Below are 23,009 nucleotides of genomic sequence, written 5' to 3' on the forward strand. Positions count from 1 at the left end.
CAAGGGCCCGAAATTCAAAGCCGAGGAAATTCGCAATGGGAAATCTAGTTGAGACAGCTGTGCTGAGGGTGAGCTAATTCAGGGCTGACCGAGCAACTTCCATTATGTAATATTTTGCTTTGATGGGCCATAAAAATGAGTTTGTTGGTCCCGTCCTTGCTCCTGACACCTGCTAAATCTGCAGCTTTCAAGGTGGAGCTGTCAAGGGCAGCGCTGCGTCAGATCCTGTACAAACACATGTGGATTTAATTGTTGAGAAGCAAGCAGAGCCTGCACAGAAGCTGTATTTGCTGAGCTCCTGACTGTTTTTTCAGGATGTGTTTCTATCCATATTCTAGGACAGTGTTAAAAAACCCAGAAGAATAATAAATTATCACTCAGGTAGCATCTACCAATTCATGCCAGTTATGCCTAGAGCAGTGGCTCTCAACCTTTCCAGACTACTGTAGTCCTTTCAGGAGTCTGATTGTCTTGCGTACTCCCAGTTTCACCTCATTTAAAAATCACTTGCTTACAAAATCAGACATAAAAAGTACAAGTGACATAGCTCACTATTACTGAAAAATTGCTTACATTCTCATTTTTACCATATAATTGTAAAATAAATCAATTGGAATATAAATATTGTGCTTACATTTCAGTTTATAGTACACAGAGCAGTATAAACAAGTCATTGTCTGTATGAAATTTTCATCTGTACTGACTCTGCTAGTGCTTTTTACGTAGCCTATTGTAAAGCTAGGCAAATATCTAGATGGGTTGATGTACCCCCTGGAAGACTGAGAACCACTGGCCTGAAGCACCATCAAGGTTCACTTCTGACTCTGGATGTTTCCTTCTCCTCCCCAGATACATAGGAAATGTCCTCTTATTTTAGATCAAAAGAAGAGGAGAGAAAAGGTTTAAATCACAAACCCTTTATTTTATTAAGAAGCCCCCAGGACATCAGCTTTGGAAGTCCCATGCAATGTACATACTGCCCACCGCACTCTCACACCAACCTGAGGGACTGGGGACTGGACAGTTCAGCTGCAAGAACCACAGAACAATGTATGTATACAAAAAGAAACCAGTGACAACCAATAGCGAGTGTTTAGTGCCTTTCATCACAAAGGATCCAGCATCATGTGGAGTCTATGGGCAGACTCTGTGCTGCACCTCCTTTGAGCTGCCTGGATTCTGGGCCAGCTGGGGGCTGATGTGATCCCTAGTATAATTTATAGCAGCCCCGAGGGCCAATTTAATTTACGGCAGCCTTTCCCAGCTCCCTGTGGACTGTGCCATGCCTTGGATCAACTGAGAATCCCTATAGCACTCAGTGCTATGGAAACATCATTCTTACCCCTGACATGGCCCTTCCCAGGATCACCCTGGCACAATTGCTATGCCAGGGGCTCCAAGAGGGGCAGCACAAAGCCATATATGGCAACTCTCACAGCACTCCAGCACTGGGGAAATTCTCCTCTTGGCTCCTGAATGTCTCTGAAGCAATGCATAGGGGCTGGTCCGGAAACCAGAATTTGCTCCTCTGCGTATAAAGGCCTGGGGGACATAACGTGCCCTCTAGAGAGAAACAAAGCAGCCTGTCTGAAACCTCAACACTACAGAGCAAATCTGAGGAACAGACTTCTCCATCTTAAACTCCAGGGAGGATTTGCAGGAGAAGCGCTGCCATATGTTTTTAAGGAAGGAGTGAGGTGCCACAGTAGTCAAATGGGCATGATGCCAGGGTAACTCCCAGCACTCCAGGAAGCAGCCCTGCTACTTCTCACAGGAAAACATCACACCAGGAACCCCAGTAGGTCTAACAGCTGAATTCTAAAAGACAACGCATGCTAATGAATTCGACCACCTGTGTCCATGTGTCTGAACTGGCTGGTCAGAGGCAAGCCTGACTTTAGGATTTTTTGCCTTGGGGGATCCAAACCCCTTAATTCTTGCTACCCACCCAGCCAATCCCTTTAAAACCTCCTCCCTGCCCAGCTAATACCTGCAAATTCACCTTCACCTCACACCAAGTCCTTCAGCTTCCTCCCCCGTCTTCCTCTCATTTCCAGTCCCTAGAGAACAGCTAGACTCCACCCATTTATCCCCCCTCCCCACAACACCATAGTAAAGGTGGGAGCATCCCAGGGACATGTAGTCCACCCCCTCCTCCCTCCAAACTGGGTTTCACGTTCCCATACCTGTCTCTAGTGGTCTGTCCAGACCACACTACCTGCTGCTTTGTGTGATCTGACTGGCAGTGCTACATTCTTGTATTATCCACTGTTTTCTCCCTCTCCTGACAAAGGTCAGTTGTTTTGTATGTTAGCCTTTTAATGAAATGAAAAACAACTGGTAGTGAGGAGACCGGCCGGCTGCTACCAGTTTCCAGGAGGGGCCTTGAAAAACAGGGCAAAACGGCAAAGATTTTTGGAAAGGGAAGAGAGAGCCAATAAAGTCATTCAGCCTGGGCAAGTAAATATGCTGTCACTCATGCCCAGAAGGGATCAGCTTCTTTTAAATAAACTCACAAAGCCCCCTGAAATAAAACACAATGTTTTAAAATGGCAGAGATTAATTTTCTGACTTCAAAGTGGTATTAATGCACGGCTTGACTAAGGTTTCCTGTGCAAGTAGTTTCCCCCCCGAGCAATGATTTCAAGAATCCGCCTTGTTTTAAAGCTGGCATTTGCTGCAGCTGCAGACCTGGAGTATTTTCGATCCCCTCTGAGTGCTGGAACGCTATCCAACAATTAAACCGCAACCCTGAAACAATCAAACATCTGTTTGGAGCCAGGCTGCTCAGTGACTGACATCTTCCCGCCAGTGCAAACTCTGGCTGCTGAGTGATTCCCCATCCTCTGTGTGTGTGTGTACACATGTGTGTGCATGTATACGTACATACACACATGCTGGGTGCACGTTTATTGATCTGTGGGTACACACTGTCTATGCAAGTATGTTTTTTGATGTGTGTTTCTGGGTGTGTGCTGTGGTGCACGTGCTTGTAAGCATGTTTGTATCTCGATTGTATGTGCGTGTACAGATCCATTTGTGGAAGTCTGTTTGCTGATGCATGTGCAAGTGTCCGGGTTTTGTAGTGTGTGTGTGCGTGTTACATTAGACTTGTTTGGGGAAGAGAGTGTGTGTTACGGGTGTGTATGTGTCTGGGTGTCATGCTGTGTATCTTGTGATGGGTTGGTTTGTCACTATGTCTGTGTAGTTTGTTTGTAGCAGGGTACGTGTGTTTATTGATGTGTGTGGCATCAGGTTATATGTTTCTGGAAGACTGTGTAATGGTGTGTTGGGGAGATGTAGTTTTGTTTATAGATGGGCATTTGATTTTTGTTTACGTCTCAGGTTGCATGTATGTCCTAGTATGTTTTGGAGGGTTGTGCGTGTGTTGATGTTTCTGGGTGCGTGTGCCTTTGTCTGTGGATGGCTGTGTGTATTTGTTGAGATGTGTATCGGACAATGCGGGTGTGTGCAGGTGTGGTTTGTGGAGAGTTGTGTGTATTGAAGTGTATTTGCTGTTTTAATTCTGTGATGGACGTTGTATTTTGTATTCATCATCCAGTTCTGCTTTTGATCCAGTTTGTTCCCTGGACCATGGGCCTTGCTCACTGTGGGTTTCAGGAACAGAGATAACACACTGCTGGCAGCTAAAGCTAAGAACAAGGGCCAGGTTTGTCCCTGGTGTAACCCCAGTCTGTCTAAATCTCATGTAGAAACTCTGCTTTGGAGAAGCTGCTTAGGACTGCATGAGTGTAAGTGAGGGCAGGGATTTGGGGGAGGTGAGGTGAGCCAAGCAGTGAGCTCTGCCCACAGCAGGATAGAACCTCTGATCTGCTCCAGTGTCTGGAACTAGGTCTGTCCTTGCAGCAGTTGGCCTACAGAGCTTAAAGTCCAGTACAGCTGTAGCCAGTGGCGGTTCTCCTCTCTCCCAATGGAGCGTGGTTTGGATGTTCGCTCTGGAGCTGTATTCCTACTTAGACCAAGACATCCCGCATGGCCAAAGAACCATGACAGCTCCTGCAAACAATTACCGATCGATCTCTTTGTTTTCTCAGCCCCAAAGCAGTGCTTTTCAGCTGGGATTTCCCAAGGAGCCTATGGGAGTTAGGTACCCAACTCCCAGTCAAGAGAATCTAAGTGCATTATTTTTCCCCTTAGGCTCTTTTCGAAATGTCAGTCTTAAGCATTTCTTCCTTCGCTCGGAGGTGGAAAATGGGTTATGCTTTGGCAGTGTTCGAGAGTCTCTGACTATTCGGAGGTGGCAGAGGTGTAACCTTTGTGGGTTAGAACACACCCCTCCCCTCCTCCTGGCACCTCCTGGGAGGTGACTGCAGGACTCATGCATTCGCACATGTGATCCCTCCCCCATTTTTGTTGTGTGTGCACTGGGAAGCAGAAGCCTTCTCCCCTGGCTGTGAGGCTCTCCTCAGAGTTTCACACCTTCCTGACTTGTCAGCAGTGATGAGCTCAATTCAGAATGCTCCTTGAGCAGCACTTCTGCATGTAGCGCTCCCCAACATGGCTGTCCATGGGCCTCACCAGTCAGGAGTGCCTGTGACTTGCACAGTCTGCCAGGTACCGCGTGAGGGCACTTTATGACGTATGTGGCAATCAGCTGAATGCCACCCGATGGGCTACACTCCACAGCGACGCTTTTGATTGGCTAGGTTAGAGCTGCTTCCAGTACTGAAGTCCAGTCCAAAGGGCAGAAGACAGGACCTTTCCCATCAAGGGTCCACAGCTCTAGAACTATCTCCCCCCACCCACACACACACACTGACAACATCCTTGGCATCCTTCAGGGCAAAGCGCAGGAGCAGCTGAGTCTCCCTTTAATTGGGGCTAGGTTTTGTGGGGTAGGTTGCGTGTGCATGGTGGGGCGTGTAGGATAATTAAAGGCATATTGTTTCTTTTGCTCAGCTCCTTTTTGGGTTAGATACCATGGCACACTGCCTTGTATTTATAATTGTGCTTTATGTACATTTCGTTAAGGCACTGAGAGGCCTGTGGGTGCCAATCAATTAAAAACCACCACTGCTGCTAATAACATTAATTAAGCTTGCCCTGGGCTCATAATAACCCTGGCAGATTTGTAGAACCTTTTGAAGGAACCAGAAAGTCTCCTCACTCAGCAGGTTTATTCCAGCTCTGCTCATCCTATCTGCTCCCCTCCAGCCTCCCCCTCTGCCCTGCAGGAACTGGTGAAAACCGCTCCCAAAGCTGTTCTGGTTCCCATTTCCCCTTTCCTGAGCCCCCTGGGATGTGCTCCCTGTTACTTGGAACTATAGTGAGTTCACCCTAGTCATTGTAGTATCTGAGCTTCTCACAATCACTATCAGGTTTTATCCTCATAACACCACTGGGAGGTAGGGAATGATTATCCCCACTTTACTGGTGTCAGAGTAACAGCCGTGTTAGTCTGTCAGTCTGCATCCGATGAAGTGAGCTGTAGCTCACGAAAGCTTATGCTCAAATAAATTGGTTAGTCTCTAAGGTGCCACAAGTCCTCCTTTTCACTTTACTGGTGGGGACTTGAGGCACAGAGAAGGAGAAGTGATATGCCCACTTTCACACAAGGCATCAGATGGCAAAGACAGGAACAAACCCTCATATCCCCAGAATCACAGTCCACCAGTGTTTCCCAACCTTTTTGATACTAGGGACCAGCTTGCTGCCTTCCTAAAATATGTCAGGGAGACCTCAGGGACCGGCGCCAGTCCTCAGACTGGCCGGTGAGAAACACTGTGCTAGAGCATCCTTTTTATCTTGCATCCCTTTTTCATCTACAATTAGGCCTTTACACCACAGCAACATCATGGTCTATGCACATCCATCAGATACATGCTCCTGCTGCATAAAAAACCCTGTACAGGCGGCATGAGTTTCCACTCCTGGAATTCCTTCTGAATTGTCTTATTGGGAGTAGAGGTACTTGTTTCCTTACAGAACTGGAATGCTAATTCACTTCCTAAACCCATGCATGGCTTGAGATGTGCCCAGAGGTTGGGGGATAATGGAACACAGAAGCTGCTTGCTCTTTCTCCCACACACTGCAGGTTTGACCCACAAAGTGCTCCAATGTGTTGCCCTCAATTCTCCATAGCAGAGGGGTGCATGTGGCCCCTTGTCAATATTATGAGCTACTCTTTTGCTAACCAATGTTCTCCTGCACCCTCCATCTCCAGAAATATCTGAGGCACAGTTTAGGGAAGCCCTCAACTGTCCATCGCTTTATTCATTTGCAAAGCCAGATGTGAGATAAGTTTTAGTCCCTCTGCTATTCTCATCTCATCTGTCTCTAATTCCCTGACTGTCAGACCAAGAAGCATTGAACTGTTCCTTCAAAATTTGTTAATTATTTGTTGCATGACCTCTGACTTTTTATTTAGGGCAATTTACTTCGCAGTTTAGTACATTCCTCCACTTCATAACTAACCCAAACCTCAGAAAGTCTCCAATATTTACCCTTGATAAACTTTTGGCTCATTATTCATCTAAACAACGAGTAAGTTGAGAGAGTGTGATCACAATTTGCAAGTATCTGAAGAGGACAAAGACCAAAGAAGGTTAGGAATTGCTTATGAAGATACATGAGGATGCAACTCGATGAAATAGAGCAATAGGATGAAATAGAGCAATAGGAAAACTTAAGCTGAATACTGGGCAAAGTGGTATAGAAATGAGATCTCCGGGACACTGGAATAATTTCCCAAGAGACATGGTGGAAGCCCTAACACGTGGATAACTAGGCACAAATTTCCAAAGGTAAAAAACGCATGTCCATGCACATGAGTTGCCCTTGCAAAAATGGACCCAGGATTCTGAATGCAGTTCCTGGAACCAAGGAAAAGTATCTACAAAAGGGAAGGGTATATGCCCAACCAGCCCTTTGCACATGCATATTCCCCAATTTGTGCAAACAACCCCAGACATTATTTCTCGCTGTGCTTGTTTGGAATATATTGCATAGGGACCTTTCTCCTCAGTCAATAGGGTCCTTTATAATCTAAGTCTGGTTTGGGGATTTTGCTGGGGGAAGGGCCTGTGTGATAGAGCAGATGGCGGCACCATATTCTTTACATGGAGAAGGAGATGCAGAAAGTGGCTGATCAGACCTACATTTGGAAGGGGATTTGCCAAGCAGGGTCCCATCTAAGCTGACAGCAGCAGAGCCTAGCCTCCTGCTTGCTCTCCTCCGGGGGGCCCATCAAATCCTGACATCTGCTGTTCCAGCGTGCAGCTGTGTGGGGGTCCGGGAGACAACCATCCCGCTTGTCCAGCTGCTCTTCCATTCACTGTCACTCGGCAAGCAGCTATTTCACAGTCCTTACTGGAGACAATGGGATCTTTCAGGGATGAAATCAGATCCTTGACTCTGATAGTGAGGCAGCTGTGGGACACATGAAGGCTTTTCCTTGCTGACTCCTCCTTGTCTCACAAGGCTCAGATTCAAAGGGCTGCACTGAAACATCCTCAGCCCTCCCCTCCTTCCCCCTCACAAAGGTCAGCACGGCAGGGTTGATTCTAGAAAAGAGGGGAATATTTGGTACCCTTTGGATAGATAGATAGATAGATAGATTAGATAGCTAATGAGTGTGGATGGCAATAGATTAGATATTTTGAAGGAGGAAACAAATGAAAGAGATTTGCAAAGAACAAATTACACCAAAATAATACCTTCCATTTTTTTGTGCTCTTCTAATCCCAAAGAAAGGCGAAGTGCTTTACAAGCTATATATAGAGGACTTCTCTCATCACTGAAGTGCAGCCACCTCTGGTGTGGAAGGCAGCAGCTGCTTAACAGCACTCAATAACACTACAGGGCAGTTTGGCACAAGCTCCCTAACAGCATGTTAGGACATTGGGTTCCTTACTGTCTGAAATGGAAGAGTGCCACCTACGGAATCACTACCATTTCCCATAGCATCCTTAGCTTCCCTCTGAGGCTCAGGTTTCCCACCCATGTACTGATCAAACCCGATCCTGCTTAGCTTTCTAACTAGCCAAACTTCAGGACATTTGCAGTGCTGATGAGGAAAAATGCAAGTACGGCACAGAAAGCACTGATGGCTGCAGGGCTTGTTTCTGAGCGTAGAGCAGAGGAAGGGAGGCACCTATGGGTCAGTCAGTACTGTGGGTCAGTCAAGAGCCCTTTCTTTTCAATATCACCAAGACTCCATAGAATAGTCTTCAGAATGGAACAAACATACATGCTGGTACACATAATTCTACAGCTGGAATCATGTTTTAACTAGAGAGAGACCAACAGGGACACAAGGTCTGAATTCTCTCCAACTTGGGGCTGAGTCCCCATCTCTATCATGGGGCCAAACCAAACCCCAATGTCCCTGACCAATGGGGGAGTTTAGATCTGGAGGAGAATCTGGAACAGCTAGGGGACTCTTTTCCAAGCCTTTAACCTGTTCTGTATTTCTCTAAAGCACAGGGAGAGTATGGTGCCTATTCAGCATCATACTACAAGTGCTTTCTATGAACATTCTCTCCCATCTGCTGACTTGTGGTGTGTTCCAACCCTCCAGCATCTCTTCACCTTGGCCTAATTCCCACTGGCCCTCCATGTTACACTTGCTTCTTCTTTTCTCTTCTCCACTTACCATCCTCCCCTCAGCATGCTTCTTCCTCTGTTTGTCCCTCTGCTCTGCTGATCCCTGCCTAACTAAACCCCACTCAAAACAAAGCAGAAAGTCAGCCAAAATGAGGGTTTATATTCATTGCACCGACATGTTCTTTGCAAACCATCCCATTGACCATTCTCCTTGTAGGTTATATCTCACTCCCTTTATTCTCCAGGGCAGGGATTGTCTCTTACTCTGTGTTTGTACTGGGTCTAGCACAATGGAGCCCCAATGTTGGTTGGGGTCATTAGGTGCTACCATAAACAAATAAACAATACTAATAAATACTAATATGGTAATTAGCAGGGAGCTCAGGCCTGAGAGCTGGGAAAAAGGCATCTTGCAAATGGGATTTCTGAAATGTATGTGGGTACAGAGGGAGGCAGGGGTACAAGCAAGAAACTCCTCCTCAGTCTACCCCATGCAAAGATAACAGCCACCCCAAAAAATCATGACAGTAATTCATCCATACAAGCAGCACCACCCTTTTCACTCAATAATTCCATACACAAAAAGCAAAATATGCACTTTTAGTGGGAAATGTCCTTCTTTTTAGACTAAGGGAAATGATAATCTGAAAGAATAAACACAAAGTTTCCAGGGAAGAACTTGCTGTTTGCATCTCCTCTGTCTGTAGCAACTCTCAGAACATAACAAATTGCTAAGCTCTGCCCAGAATTTTAAAGATGTGGTATGCAGAAAACAAAAGGCATGACAACTCCACAGCTACATGCTAACACGTCTTCGAGGCTGGTGTTCCACCTTTAATTTTGGCTTTGTTCTGCTTATATATTTAAGAGGACAGAAAGTCTTCAGTTAATGCTGGTGGCACGTTTATGAGCTGCTTGGTAAGTAGCATGCATCTCACAGTATAGTGATGAACAAATAACAGGAATTTCAAACATGCAACATATGGCAGATGCTTTCCTTATATGACACTTTTAAAGGTCTTGGAGGCACTTCAGAGCAGCCATAGATATGTTCTCCTTGTTTAGAATATTATCCTGCCCATAACTAGTAGGTCGTATTTCAAAGTTTATCCAGTGTAATGACAACCCTGAGCTGCGTTTACTCATACTGGCTTCCTGTCTTTTACCACATCAAGTCCCAGCTCCTCACCCTCATCTTCAAGGCCTCACATCTCTGCTCTGTCCCACTTCTGCTTCCTAACTACTCTCTTTGGGCCTGATGCTGAGTAACTTCACTCATGGAAACATTTTTATTGACATCAACATAACTGCTCCCTTGAGTAAAGTGACTCACAATTGTATGTACACACAGATACTTTTGTTTTCCCCCCAGCCTCCATTTCATGTCTCCCTTTTTCTCTGCTTTTATGTTTACAACAGATTCCCACTTCCAGCCCTCCTTTAAATCCCTCCTGAAAACCCATCTCTTATGTTGTGTCATCCACCCTAGTAAAAGGTGTGTCATTGTCTACTTGTTGTGGCTACTCCATGTAAGAGGATAAGAGTCTACAAATGATACTGGTTGGGGGAGTTATTTCTTTAGCTCATGAGGGAGGTTCATGCTTTTAGCACTGAAGCTCCAGGTTTCAAACTCCTTTGATGACCCAAGCGAGGGACTCTTAGGCAGGGTCCCATCACTGATTTCCATCATGCCTATGTTGCCCTCTCACTATTACATATTTGAACTGTTATCCCACATATCATATTTCCATTGCAGAATTAGATTACGGATGGAAAGGGAGGTATCTCTGGAGGGTTTGCGAAGTGCCATGAAGACACCTATGAGGCCCCATAAATATTCATCAGTGCTCAACAATTAACAATAATAATTAAGGGATTTATAATAATACATTCACACAAGTATTTTGACTTCCTCTCTTCTCCTTAAGAACTTGATTAGCAATTTAACATCTGGAAATTATTTATTGATGAGCAAAGAGTAGTAGATAGAGATACTATGAGGTGGGTGCAAAACTGGTTGGAAAACCGTTCCCAGAGAGTAGTTATCAGTGGTTCACAGTCATGCTGGAAGGGCATAATGAGTGGGGTCCTGCAGGGATCAGTTCTGGGTCTGGTTCTGTTCAATATCTTCATCAATGATTTAGATCAGGAGTGGCCAACCTGTGGCTCCGGAGCCACATTCGGCTCTTCAGAAGTTAATATGCGGCTCCTTGTTTAGGCACCGACTCCGGGGAAGGAGCTACAGGTGCCAACTTTCCAGTGTGCCAGGGGGTGCTCACTGCTCAACCCTTGGCTCTGCCACAATCCCTGCCCCCACTCCACCTCTTCCCGCCCCCTCCCCGAGCCTACTGCATGCTACGAAACAGCTCATTGGCAGGTGTAGGGAGGGAGGGTGAGGTGCTGATTGGCAGGGCTGCCGGTGGGTGGGAGGCGCTGGGAGCGGGGTGGTGGCAGGGAGCCGATGGGGGGCTGCTGACGTATTACTGTGGATCTTTGGCAATGTACATTGGTAAATTCTGGCTCCTCCTCAGGCTCAGGTTGGCGACCCCTGATTTAGATAATGGCATACAGAGTACAATACACTTATAAAGTTTGCGGATGATATCAAGATGGGAGGGGTTGCAAGTGGTCTGGAGGATAGGATTAAAATACAAAATGCTCTGGACAAACTGGAGAAATGGTCTGACGTAAATAATATGGAATTCAATGAGGACGAATGCAGAGTACTCCACTTAGGAAGGAACCATCAGTTGCACACATACAAAAAGGGAAATGACTGCCTAGGAAAGAGTATGGAAAGGGATCTGGGGGTCATAGTGGACCACAAGCTAAATATGAGTCAACAGTGTAAAGCTGTTGCAAAAAAAGCGAACATAATTCTGGGATGTATTAGCAGCAGTGTTGTAAGCAAGACACAAGAAGTAATTCTTCCACTCTACTCCACTCTGATTAGGCCTCAACTGAAGTATTGTGTCCAGTTCTGGGCACCACATTTCAGGAAGGATGTGGACAAATTGGAGAGAATCCAGAGAAGAGCAACAAAAATGATTAAAGGTCTAGAAAATATGACCCACGAAGGAAGATTGAACAAATTGGGTTTATTTAGTCTGGAAAAGAAAAGACTGAGAGGGGACGTGATAACAGTTTTCAAGTATGTAAAAGGTTGCTACAAGGAGGAGGAAGAAAAATTGTTTTTCTTAACCTCTGAGGATAGGACAAGAAGCAATGGGCTTAAATTGCAGCAAGGGAGATTTAGGTTGGACATTAGGAAAAATGTCCTGTCAGAGTGGTTAAGCACTGGCATAAATTGCCTAGGGAGGTTGAAGAATCTTCATCATTGAAGATTTTTAAGAGCAGGTTAGACAAACACCTGTCAGGGATGGTCTAGATAATTATCCCCGCCATGAGTGCATGGGACTGGACCAGTTGACCTCTTGAGGTCCCTTCCAGTTCTATGATTCTATGATCACAGACACTTATTAAGTAGGTGAACCCTTTCCATAGCTGAGATTTTATTATCTAGGGAGAACGTAATTACGATCAGGTTAACTTTAATCTGTGGGTTTCCCCTTAATCCCAGGCCCTGATACAGAAAGGTGTTTAAGCACATGCTTAAATTCTTTCTGGTTCAGGATAGCATTTAAACACATGCTTAATGTTCAGCACACACAAAGCACATGCTTAATGTTAATCACATGCTTAAATGTTGTACTGAAGGAGGGATGCTTTACTGAATCGCAGCCGATGTCCTGTGTGTAACAAGCTTTAAATGTCTCTTTATTCTGTCACAGGACAACTGCTCTGCTCTAACCGTGCCCCCGTCTGCAACCTTTGTGTTACCTGCCTCCCGGTTAACTCGTCCCTTGCTGAGGCACACAACCCTTATTTTCACACAGTGGCAACCGTGCTCGAGCCTGGGCTACATCAGCGTTGACTTATGCTGTCACTGGCACAGGTATAGTCTGGAAAACTGACCCAACGGGTTCTGGGGCAGGAGGCATCCCAACGGTGGGGCACATCTTGGGCTCAGTTCGAGGCTCAGGCAACAAAAATCCAAGCCCATCTGGTGGACCTGAGGAGATGTGGGCCCCCTTTAGCATATTCATCATACCTATAACTCAGAAGGCCCCATCCAAAACCACTGAAGCCAATGGAAGGACTCCCATGGATGTAAATGGACTTTGGATCAGGGCTAAAGTGCCTCAGGATCCCTTGGGCATGAGAGTTGCTGTATAAAGCCAACTTCCAGCCCCAGCAAATTGTTTAAAAGTGCATTTGGATACAGAGGAAACAGCTCAGATTGTGTCTGATACGAGACAACACATATCTAAGAAAGAAACTTTCTGGAAATCCAAAGCCAATGCGTGAGTGTGTAATAAATTGGGACCCTTGGGGAGGCAGGGCTCAGCCAATAGGATTCTCTTTTATTATCATTGTTAAATAAATCATTGTTTGAAGGCAGTGTTGCTGGGGAGCACAGCGATTGAAGTTGCAGCTCATTTCTTTCATCTGTGCTCTGAGCTGGCAAGTCCATCCAGAGGCCCCACTCCCAATGTTCTCATTTTGCAGGAATCCGTTGGTGCATCTCCTGTTGCTAGAAGAATTGGCTGACATCTTCAAACATCTCCAGCGACGTGCTGGGGAGATGATGCTGAAGTCTGAATGCTGTCTGCAGGCCTTCTCACCGTCCCTCGCCCCTCCCATACCTCCCTAGCAATTGTCTGGAGACTGGGAGGGGGCAACACTTATCTATAGATAAGGAAATATCATTTAGCAATCCCCTGCCTTTCAGTTTTATGAGGTTTGGGGTTTTCCTCTTCCCTTGGTTTCTAGAAGGGGTCAGCTGTTTAGGCTGCATCTCTCTCTCTAAGTTCAATGCTGGGTGCCTAGAGCACATACCACTCTCTGCACAGGGATTTTCATTCCATTGTTAGTGCATCATTGACGGGACGTGGCGATTCCAGGTCACATATGCAGCTCGTCTGGCCCTCCTTGTCATAGGTACAGAATTTGTAACAAGGGGGTGGGTGGGTTAGGGATGGTGTATGGAGGCCATTGCAGAACTGGTGATTGGATTTTACAGCCATCCTGCTGCATGTGCCTTTCTCTTGCAATTCATCCCACTCTTCATCCTGACAAGTCGTAAGCCCAAATGTACACACTCTTTGCCCTTGTCTCTTCTTTTTAACTCTGAACGATTCTGAGTAAGGAATGGGAGTTCATCTCTAAACCAGTAAAAGTCAAAATCAAGAAGGGCCAAGTCTGCAGTCGAGCTGCCTCAGAGGATGTGGACAGCACCCCATCAGATGAAAGGGAAATGGAGAATAGGGAAGAAAAGTGGGAAGCAAATACTGAGAACAAGAGAGCCACAGCTCAACTGGTTTCAGAGTAGCAGCCGTGTTAGTCTGTATTCGCAAAAAGAAAAGGAGTACTTGTGGCACCTTAGAGACTAACCAATTTATTTGAGCATAGGTTTTTGTGAGCTACAGCTCACTTCAATAAATTTGTTAGTCTCTAAGGTGCCACTAGTACTCCTTTTCTTACAGCCCAACTGATTAGGGATAAGCATGCCAGACTGAAAGGAACTGGTTCTAGTGGGTCATTTCCATCAATGGGATCCATCTGAGAAGTTTCTAGTCCTCAGTGAACCTAGGTATGCAGAGCAGATCCCTCCCGCAGCCAGTTGTCACTTCCAGATAGGGGCATCCAGCCAAAGGTGACTGCTCTCCTCTACTCTTATTCGCAGTTGGATATGCTGGAATGTGAGCTGGTTCCGTATTTCTCTGAGAGCCCTGATCTCCTGAGTCAGCAAGCTCAAGCCCAGCTTTCTCATGAGATTTTCAACACCTCCTGCTCTCTATCACATCAGAATGGACTTGAATGTAGTAGTTTGGCATCACAACTGATGGGCTGTGGCAGAACCAAGAAGCAGAAAGGGGTATGGAAATATAAACAAGCAGGACCTCTCAAGTTTTTATGATCTCAAAAAAGTTGCACTTGAGAATCATTTTGAATGAAAGGCTGGCCCAATTTTTATTTTATTGGAACCATTTCACCCATCTTCAGTACAGATAAGACCACAGCATGATCACAGGGCATGCATCTTCTTCCTAATTTGATGGAAGGTTTGTGTATGTACCACTCAGTGATGATAATGGAATTCCCTGCACCTTGAGATGAGAGAAGACCATCGACTGAGCAAGAATTAGCAACTAAAATGAAATATTCTCTTTCTTTCTTTCTTTCTTTCTTTCTTTCTTTCTTTCTTTCTTTCTTTCTTTCTTTCTTTCTTTCTTTCTTTCTTTCTTTCTTTCTTTCTCACTAATACCAACATTGTAATAGTAGTTAGGCCCAATACTCTTGCTTCTTTTATGCTAAGCTCCATGTGTTGCATTAAGAATGCAACATGCTGTAGTAAAACCTCTAATAAGAAAAAACTTTCTGCATCCTCCATGGCTTCACTGTTGTGGAAGGTAGCAGCATGAAGGCCCTCAGAAACAGGCTTCATTGTAAGATAATAACTGTCTTTGTATTTCAGGCTTTGTCTTCAGTTCCTGGTGTGGAACTAGCCCAAAATGGTAATTTATTTCTGCTCTTCTTGTATTCTGTTTCTTAAGCATCAATGAGAGTGAAGCTGATGGAAAGATGGTTGCTTGATTCATAAATGGAAGAAGAATTTAAGAGCGAGAGATATAGGCAACTGGCGGGGCCCAAATCCTGATGTGACATATACTCCAGACAAATTGATTGCCACAGATCTTCATCTGATGTAAATGGTTAAAGCCGCATTGACTTGGAACTGGCTTAATTTAGTCACAGATTTTAAGGCCAGAAAAGATCATCTTGTCTCCTGCAAAATATAGGCAAGTTATACCAGTTGAAGAACTGGTCCATTGATTTGAATCAGGTTGCAAAGGATGTACATCAGGATGGGATTTGGCCAGGGGAAAACTCTGAAAAGATGAGAAAGACCAGACCAAAGTCTTTTTCTAAAGATTCCAGTGGAGGGGGAGGCTCTGAAACTGAGATTCTTTCAACTCTATAGCATGGAAACCAATTTCTTTATGTAAGAAAACTTGTTCTGTTGCATTCTGAGTCATTTTCCATTGGAGAGAAAATTGGTTTCTTTAATTAAATTCTAAAACTTTTTGCTAAACTCCAAACTTCCCCAGGTTCAATCACCCCCATCTCCCCAAAATACTGTTTTTGGGGCCAATGATCAGAGAAAAGAGATACTTCCAGGGAGCAGGTGATCATCCCTTGCTTCCAGTTTGTCCCCTTCATGCCTGACTGCTGTATTAATTAAACAAGACATTGGACAGGTTTAATACCTCATATTATTCCCCCCCACCCTCAGCTTTTTGAAAAGTTTCCAAGAATATCAGGCAAGGAAATGAAATCTGCATCCTAAGGAAAAGATCCATTTCCAAACCATTAATCTTTCCTTATGACATGTTTTGGAATACAAATGTATCCAGAGGGGGGTTATTCAGCAATATGTTGTGTTCATGTAACTGATCAGATCGGGGTTTTATTATAGTGGTACATATGTTAACAATAATTCAAACTTTTATTCACTCTGTTTCACCACCACAGCTGCTCTTGGTTTTCCTTATGGCCCCACCCGGTGACACTTGGAATGCAAACAGATACATGTACATATTACAGAGAGCTGATGTGTTTTACATTGTTATCCAAGAATTGAGCTTCCTTTTGCATGCTACAGTACTGTAACAAATTCATGATCATGTAGGAACTGCCTGACTGTCACAATGCTGCACACCGTAGCTACTCAGAAAAGCAGGGCTAGGCCTCTGTCACTTCCCACAAAGAGAATCTCTGTTAACTCTTAGTAGTATAGCATCTATGAGACAAAGTTGAACTATTCACATTCCATCCAGCAGAGGATCTGCCCCACAAGCACAATAAAAATGGGCCCTTAAAGAACCCATAGTATTAAATGCATGAGGAAACGCAGCAGGAAAATATGTAGTCCAATAGTAAGTAAGCACGGTTGAAAAAATTCAAAATTTTTCAGTGAAACTAATTGAATTGAAAAATTTAATTTCAGTTCAGTTTTTTGGTTTCTACACCCTCCCTCTTTTACCATGGTAATGGGGGAGGAGAAGACAGCAGGAAAACACAAACCAACCTGAAACACAATGAAATTGTTTTTATTTGTTTCAATAAATGAGGACAGGGCTATCATACCAAGTGACCTGGATTGCTTGATAAACTGGGCCCAGTCGAACAAAATGCGTTTTAGTACAGCCAAATGCAAAGTTATACATCTAGGAACAAGGAATGCAGGCCATACCTACAGATGGGGGATTGTATCCTGGAAAGCACTGGCTCTGAAAAGGATTTAGGGGTCACAGTGGACAAACAACTGCCAGCGTGATGCTGTGGCAAAAAGGGCTAATGTGATCCTTGGATGGATATACAGGGGAATAGTGAGTAGGAAGAATGAGATGATTTTACCTCTGTAGATGGCTTTAGTGATACAACACTGGAATACTGTGTATACATTTTAAAAAAGGATGCTGAAAAATTGGAAAGGGTGCAGAAAAGAGCCACAAAAATTATTCAAGGACTGGGGAAAATGCCTTACTATGCCTCAATCTGTTCAGTTTATCTAAAAGAAGATGGAGAGATGACTTGATTACAATGTATAGTACCTTCATGGTGAGAAAATATTGCATACTAAAGGGCTCTTTTACCTAGTAGAGAAGGGCAGAACAAGAATCAATGGCTGGAATCTGAAGCCAAACAACTTCAAGTTAGAAATAAGGTGCATATTTTTAAGTGAGGGTGATTAATCCCTAGAGCAAACTACCAAGGGAAGTGGAGGGTTCTCTATCTCAGGATGTCTTCAGATCAAGATTGGCTGCCTTTTTGGAAGATATGCTTTAGTCAAACAGAAGTTATTAGACTCTGTACTGGAGTAAGTGGGTGAAATGTAATGTCCACTGGGATACAGGAGATCACACTAGATGATCTAATGGTCCCTTCTGGACTTAAACTCTATAATCTACATTTTTGTTTCCTTCCAAAGGCCATATTTTATTTGAAAAAAATTTTCAATTACATATTTTACCCAGTACTGTTCAATAGGGAGAGTTAGAATTATCCAAACATGGTCTAAAAGTGACCCCCAAGAAGGAGAATGCTGAGAGCCACAACAGAAATACAATGGCCAGAGTTAGAATAGTAAGGGCTTCAATAGCTATAATATAAAAAGCATAAGCCCACCTCCTTCCCTGCATGAGCCAGTCTCTAAGTAACGGGAGTAGGAAGGAACTTTCCTTGGAGACAGGTATTCCTCTAATTTCCAACTGCAGGGTTCTTCTTGTTCCTTCTTTGGAAGCAGCTGGTGCTGGCCAGAGTTGGAGACAGGAGAGTGGACTAGATGCTGGTTTGATCTGATCTGTACGGCAATCCTTATGTTCCTTGATTAGAATAATACCCTCTGGGTGAAATTCAGCCCTGGTGTAAGTGGGGTGAACTCCCATTGACTTAATTGGGATTGCTGCTGCTCATGCCACAGCTGGATCTAAACCCTTATCTCTAGGTATTAGGGATGCACATGCCTTGCTTATGAGGTCCCACATTTATAAGCCGTTCATGAGTTATGTGCTCAATACTAGCTATGGACAATAGCTGCCTTCCCCTCCAATCTATATCTAAACAAGTGTGACACCGAAGTTCTGATGATGACCTTTTACAGAGTCCTCTACCTGCTTTATTTGAGAACCTACAGGTCAGATTCTATTGTTGGCTGAGGACTTGGCTATGGCAAACCCCTTGGGATTCAACATTTGGTTGTTCTCTCACTCTCACTTATGTGTACAGGCTCAAGTTCAAACTTCCTCCTGCTGCCATTTCCTCAACTGGCAACCGGGCTTTCCAAAGAGACATCAAAGGCAGAGCGCTCTTTCCCCTGATCAACCGGAGGGAGAGCCTCAAAGGGCGCTTGCTCTTTGGTTTAGAAAGAACAAAGTCTGTTTAAACATTGCTAAGTGTCTCCTGTTGGCTCCCATCCTTTCTGCATCCCCCCACCAACCCCACCATCTCCTCCTGGCTGGACACACTTCTCAGAATGACTGCAATTCATTTGCTTTGCGTCGACCTAATACAGCCCCATCCAGAATGTTAATGGCTCAGACGCTGGAATCGGAAACCAGGCGACATGCCAGCTGCTGGGTTGTCTTTAGTGTTGTTCATGAGATAAGGAGGCTGTGCGGAGCAATGCGTATGTGATGGTGTCAGCTCTCATGGAGAGTAAGCTTTTGTGCATGGGCCAGAGAATGTATCTCACTATGGCCTCAATCCCACAAGTCCCTGTGCAAGGCACAGCAGAGAACAGGTAGCAGCAGTATGCCCTCAAAAGTGCAAGTGGAGAGGCTAGGCACGGGTAGAAGTAATGTTAGACTTAGTCCTGCATATTTAGTCTCAAACTCCCCTGTCCCCGCACTCACAAGAGCACAGGGTGAAACAGGAGTGGGGTATGGATGGAGACAGGGGGGTCTCTGCATTGGCAAAGCCTTAAACAATCCTCAGCATGCAAATGAGGTACTCAGCGACTTGTTCCACGGTTCGGCCTCACTCCTGCCTCCTGGCGGCCCTGCAGCAAGGCAGGATCAGACTCTACCCACTGGATTATCTTGCAAAAACCCCTTTGTGTTTGCTTCTCTTGCACTGCTGAGCAAATGAGAATCATTGGCCCTCTTATGTCAAATCCACAGAGACAGGCTGCTGTTCCTGCTTTTCATGTCCCAAGTTCTCAAAGGTGTTCTAACGGCATTGTGTGGCTAACTGCTGTGGTGCCTCCATCTGCTACCTTTCCAGGTTGCTTTGGCACTGGGTCTTTTGGGATGAGGAAAGCCCTAGCGCCTTTGTTCAGCTGGTTCCCTATTTCCTATGGCAGAAGGTCCATTCCTTTGGGCTAACACCAGTGATATAAAAGGGCCCATTATTGACTCTTCCATCTCCTTTGTCCCTTGTGTCAACTTATGGTGCATCCCTTCAGGTGAAGGTATGGAGGGTTCCCCCGGGGGCTGCAGGAAGAAAACTCTTTTCCCTAATCACCTGGGACTGAGTAATTGAACAAAGACAAGTGAAAAAGCTACAGAAATGGACCAGAGTTTTCTGGGGCCTGTTTTTTCTTGACTGTTGTTTTGACTTGTGGGTGTGGTGGTCTCCTCTGGCAGACCCTGTCTGTGAGCTCACCAAGGGTGTTTATAGCACATACCAAAGCACCGACTAGTCTCTGGGCAGCCCTTTCTGTTTTCATTCCTGTAGTCACTTTAAGCAGCAGTAATACCATTTGATGTCATATCTCCTTGGTTCACGACTTCACTCTCCTCTCCCATTGATTTCCATGGGGTTACTCCTGATTTGCACAAGTCCAGGCCTATTCTTTATGGTTGTGGGTGTGTTGCAGATCTTAGGGGGCAAACAGGAAAAGCACAAGCTTGGATGGTTGAGAACGTGGCTGTGGACAGCGGGTATGATATTCATGCCTCTGCCTTTTCCGGGCATGGATATCATTTCACTAGCATGCAGGATAAGCTATCAACATGACCTCATCATTGCGATTGGTCACACATTTTTGGGGGAGGTTTTTATATCTCACACACTGAAATCTCATCTCCTCTTCTCCCCTGGGAGGTTTCCTCTGTGACTGACACAATGAGAACAGGAGGGGGCAAAAGAGAGGAAGCAAACACCTGGCCACCTTTTAAAGGCCCATTCCCACCAATTCTGCGATGTTGCAACTGACACTCCAGCTGAGCTAGGCCCTGTAGGTGACTGCTTCTGCTAATAGCATTTAGATCATGTAGCTCGTGTGTACTGTTTGGCTGAAGTAAGTGGAATCAGGGATGTTCAGAACCTTAGACAACACTTTGAAGCATCAAGACTATCAAAGCACTTGACAAACAGTTTGTTAAGCCTTTTAGGGGAGAGTTCTTGAGCCGGGCCCAGTTGTTGCTGACTCTGGTTGACTTCAACAGTAGCTGGACCAGGATCATTAACTCCATTTTACAGAGGGGAAACTGATGCACAGAAAGTGAAATGACTTGCCCAGGGTCACAGAGTGAGTTAGCAGCAGAGCCAGGAATAGAACCCAAGTCTCCTAACACCCATTCCTCTGCTTTGGCCACAGGACCATCCCATATTTCCCATCCATTCATTTCTCTGTACTTTAGAGATGTATGAATAAAGCTCTGTGTGTTCCCCCTCGTACTTTGAAGCACAGGGGACAAACAGAGATCATTTAAACAGTATCATTTACATTTTCAGTCTTGGATTGGGCTTGAAGGTGCTTCTCTCCAGGAGACTCCTTAGAACCATTTCCACATGTCAGTTATTTCCCGCTCCATGTCCTACTGTACAGCCAGGATGTTATTTTTTGTTTATGTTCCTTGACATGCTCCTCAAAGAATTGTGGTGATATAAAACTTGGAAGGGGAGATGGAGCTTATTTTTAATTGCATTTGAGGGACCCCAATCAGATCTCCAAAGTGATGTCAGCACAGTGTTGTCAAAACGTTATTCAGTGGTGTTTATATTACACAGAAGTAAATCATACTCTTGCATTTGTATTGGATCTATATCCCGAGTGCTCACAAATGTAAGGGAGGCTTGGGCCAGAGGCTACATTCCCAGAATTACCAAGATTAGATTGTGCAATGCTCTTTTTTTTCCTGGTTGCCTGACACAGACCTCTTGTAATATTTTTCCTAGCTACAAAATGCACAGCTTTTCTAAACAGCTCTCTCCCCAGGTTGACAGAGAGGTGCACTGGTTCTTTGATTTTAGTTCATGGCTTCAAAATGCTCCAATCTCCCATTCTTAATTGTGATTTCATTACAGACACTGAATCTGGGGCATATCAGCAGAAATAGCTCAACTATGCATCTACCCATTTACCTTACATTGGTTTGTCATTCATTTCCCTCATCACTTTCAAGAATAAGATTATATTATTATTCTTTGTATTATGGTAGCATGTAAATATCTCATGACGCTGGCTACAACAGTGCCATGCAAACGCTTGTTCTCACTTTCAGGTGACATTGTAAACAAGAAGTGGGTAGCATTATCTCCTGCAAATGAAAAAAAATTGTTTGTCTGAGCTATTGACTGAACAAGAAATAGGACTGAGTGGATTTGTAGGCCTTAAAGTTTTACATTGTTTTATTTTTGAATGCAGTTATTTTTTGTACATATTTTTTGAACTACATTTGTAAGTTCAACTTTCATGATAAAGAGATTGCACTACAGTATTTGTATTAGTTTAATTGAAAAATACTATTTCTTTTGTTTTCTACAGTGCAAATATTTGTAATCAAAATAAATATAAACTGAGCACTGTACACTTTGTATTCTGTGTTGAAATTGAAATCAATATATTTGAAAATGTAGAAAACATCCGAAAATATTTAAATAAATGGTATTCTGTCATTGTTTAACAGCCCAATTAATCACGATTAATTTTTTTAATCGCTTGACAGTCCTAATTTTTTTTTAAGAGAGAGAGAGATTGTGTGGGCTCAGATATTGCAGTGATAGGGACGGTATAAATACCTATAGTAGACAGATAGCAGAGTGGATGTAGAGTCTGATGAAGAGAAACAGTGATCAACAGCTCATCCCCAAATGTAAGCTATTGGAAGCAAGTAAAAAGGGGAAATTGAGAGACTGCTGGGTCAAATACACAGGATTTTGTATAAATAGTCTCTTCCTTCTCATCTGCTTTCCTATCAAAGATCTGCTTTAAAGCTCCTCCAAGTAGCTGGGATTTTCTGCCTCCTCAACTAAAGCCAAAACATGCCATTTACAGCAGTCTGGGAATATAAAAATAAAAAGCACCAACGCAAATATAAATGAACATTTCCACTCAGAGCCCACTCTGCAGCACAAGTGTGGGGCTAGCCTCTGTTTCACTTGATTTCTTGTGGTCTGAGCTTTTCTTTTAAATAGTTCTAATTTCAGGGATGATTTTGGTTGGGGGATTTGTTTAACTTGCAGCAGCTCCCTTTGTCAGTGGAGCTGCCTTGTAAGTAATTAAGCTGTTGTTCAGACTGAGTGTAATTGCTGCTGTCTGCTGACAGGGCACTTCTGCCAACCAGATGTTTTTTATCTTGAGGAGCCTATCTGGTGTAACTATTTTTAATTGGTAAATAAAGAAGAAAAGGAAATACAGTTGCATTTTTTCCCTAGCAGTATTTCAGAGCATCATTCATATATTTGCTGCCAAACTGGGTCCTAGATTACTGGTTCTAAAGCTAAGCACAGTAATTGAAATTCACCTTTGCATGAAAGATCTATGCTCCACTTTCAAGTCCCTTCTGTACTGTGGTGAATTTCACCATTTGTGAATATGGGATGCCTTGATGGCTTCTGTTCCTATTCAGGAAGCAAAACCAACATACCTGGT

At 44.3% G+C, this 23,009-nt stretch overlaps 1 protein-coding gene across 1 annotated transcript in view; it reads right to left on the bottom strand.

Moving 5' to 3' along the window:
* MORN1 (MORN repeat containing 1) overlaps window positions 1-23,009 on the bottom strand; it is a 270,992-nt gene that overhangs the window by 106,591 nt on the left and 141,392 nt on the right. The window lies entirely within an intron of this gene.

Source organism: Lepidochelys kempii, chromosome 18 (genome assembly GCF_965140265.1).
Source record: "Lepidochelys kempii isolate rLepKem1 chromosome 18, rLepKem1.hap2, whole genome shotgun sequence".
Classification (NCBI taxonomy): domain Eukaryota; kingdom Metazoa; phylum Chordata; order Testudines; family Cheloniidae; genus Lepidochelys; species Lepidochelys kempii.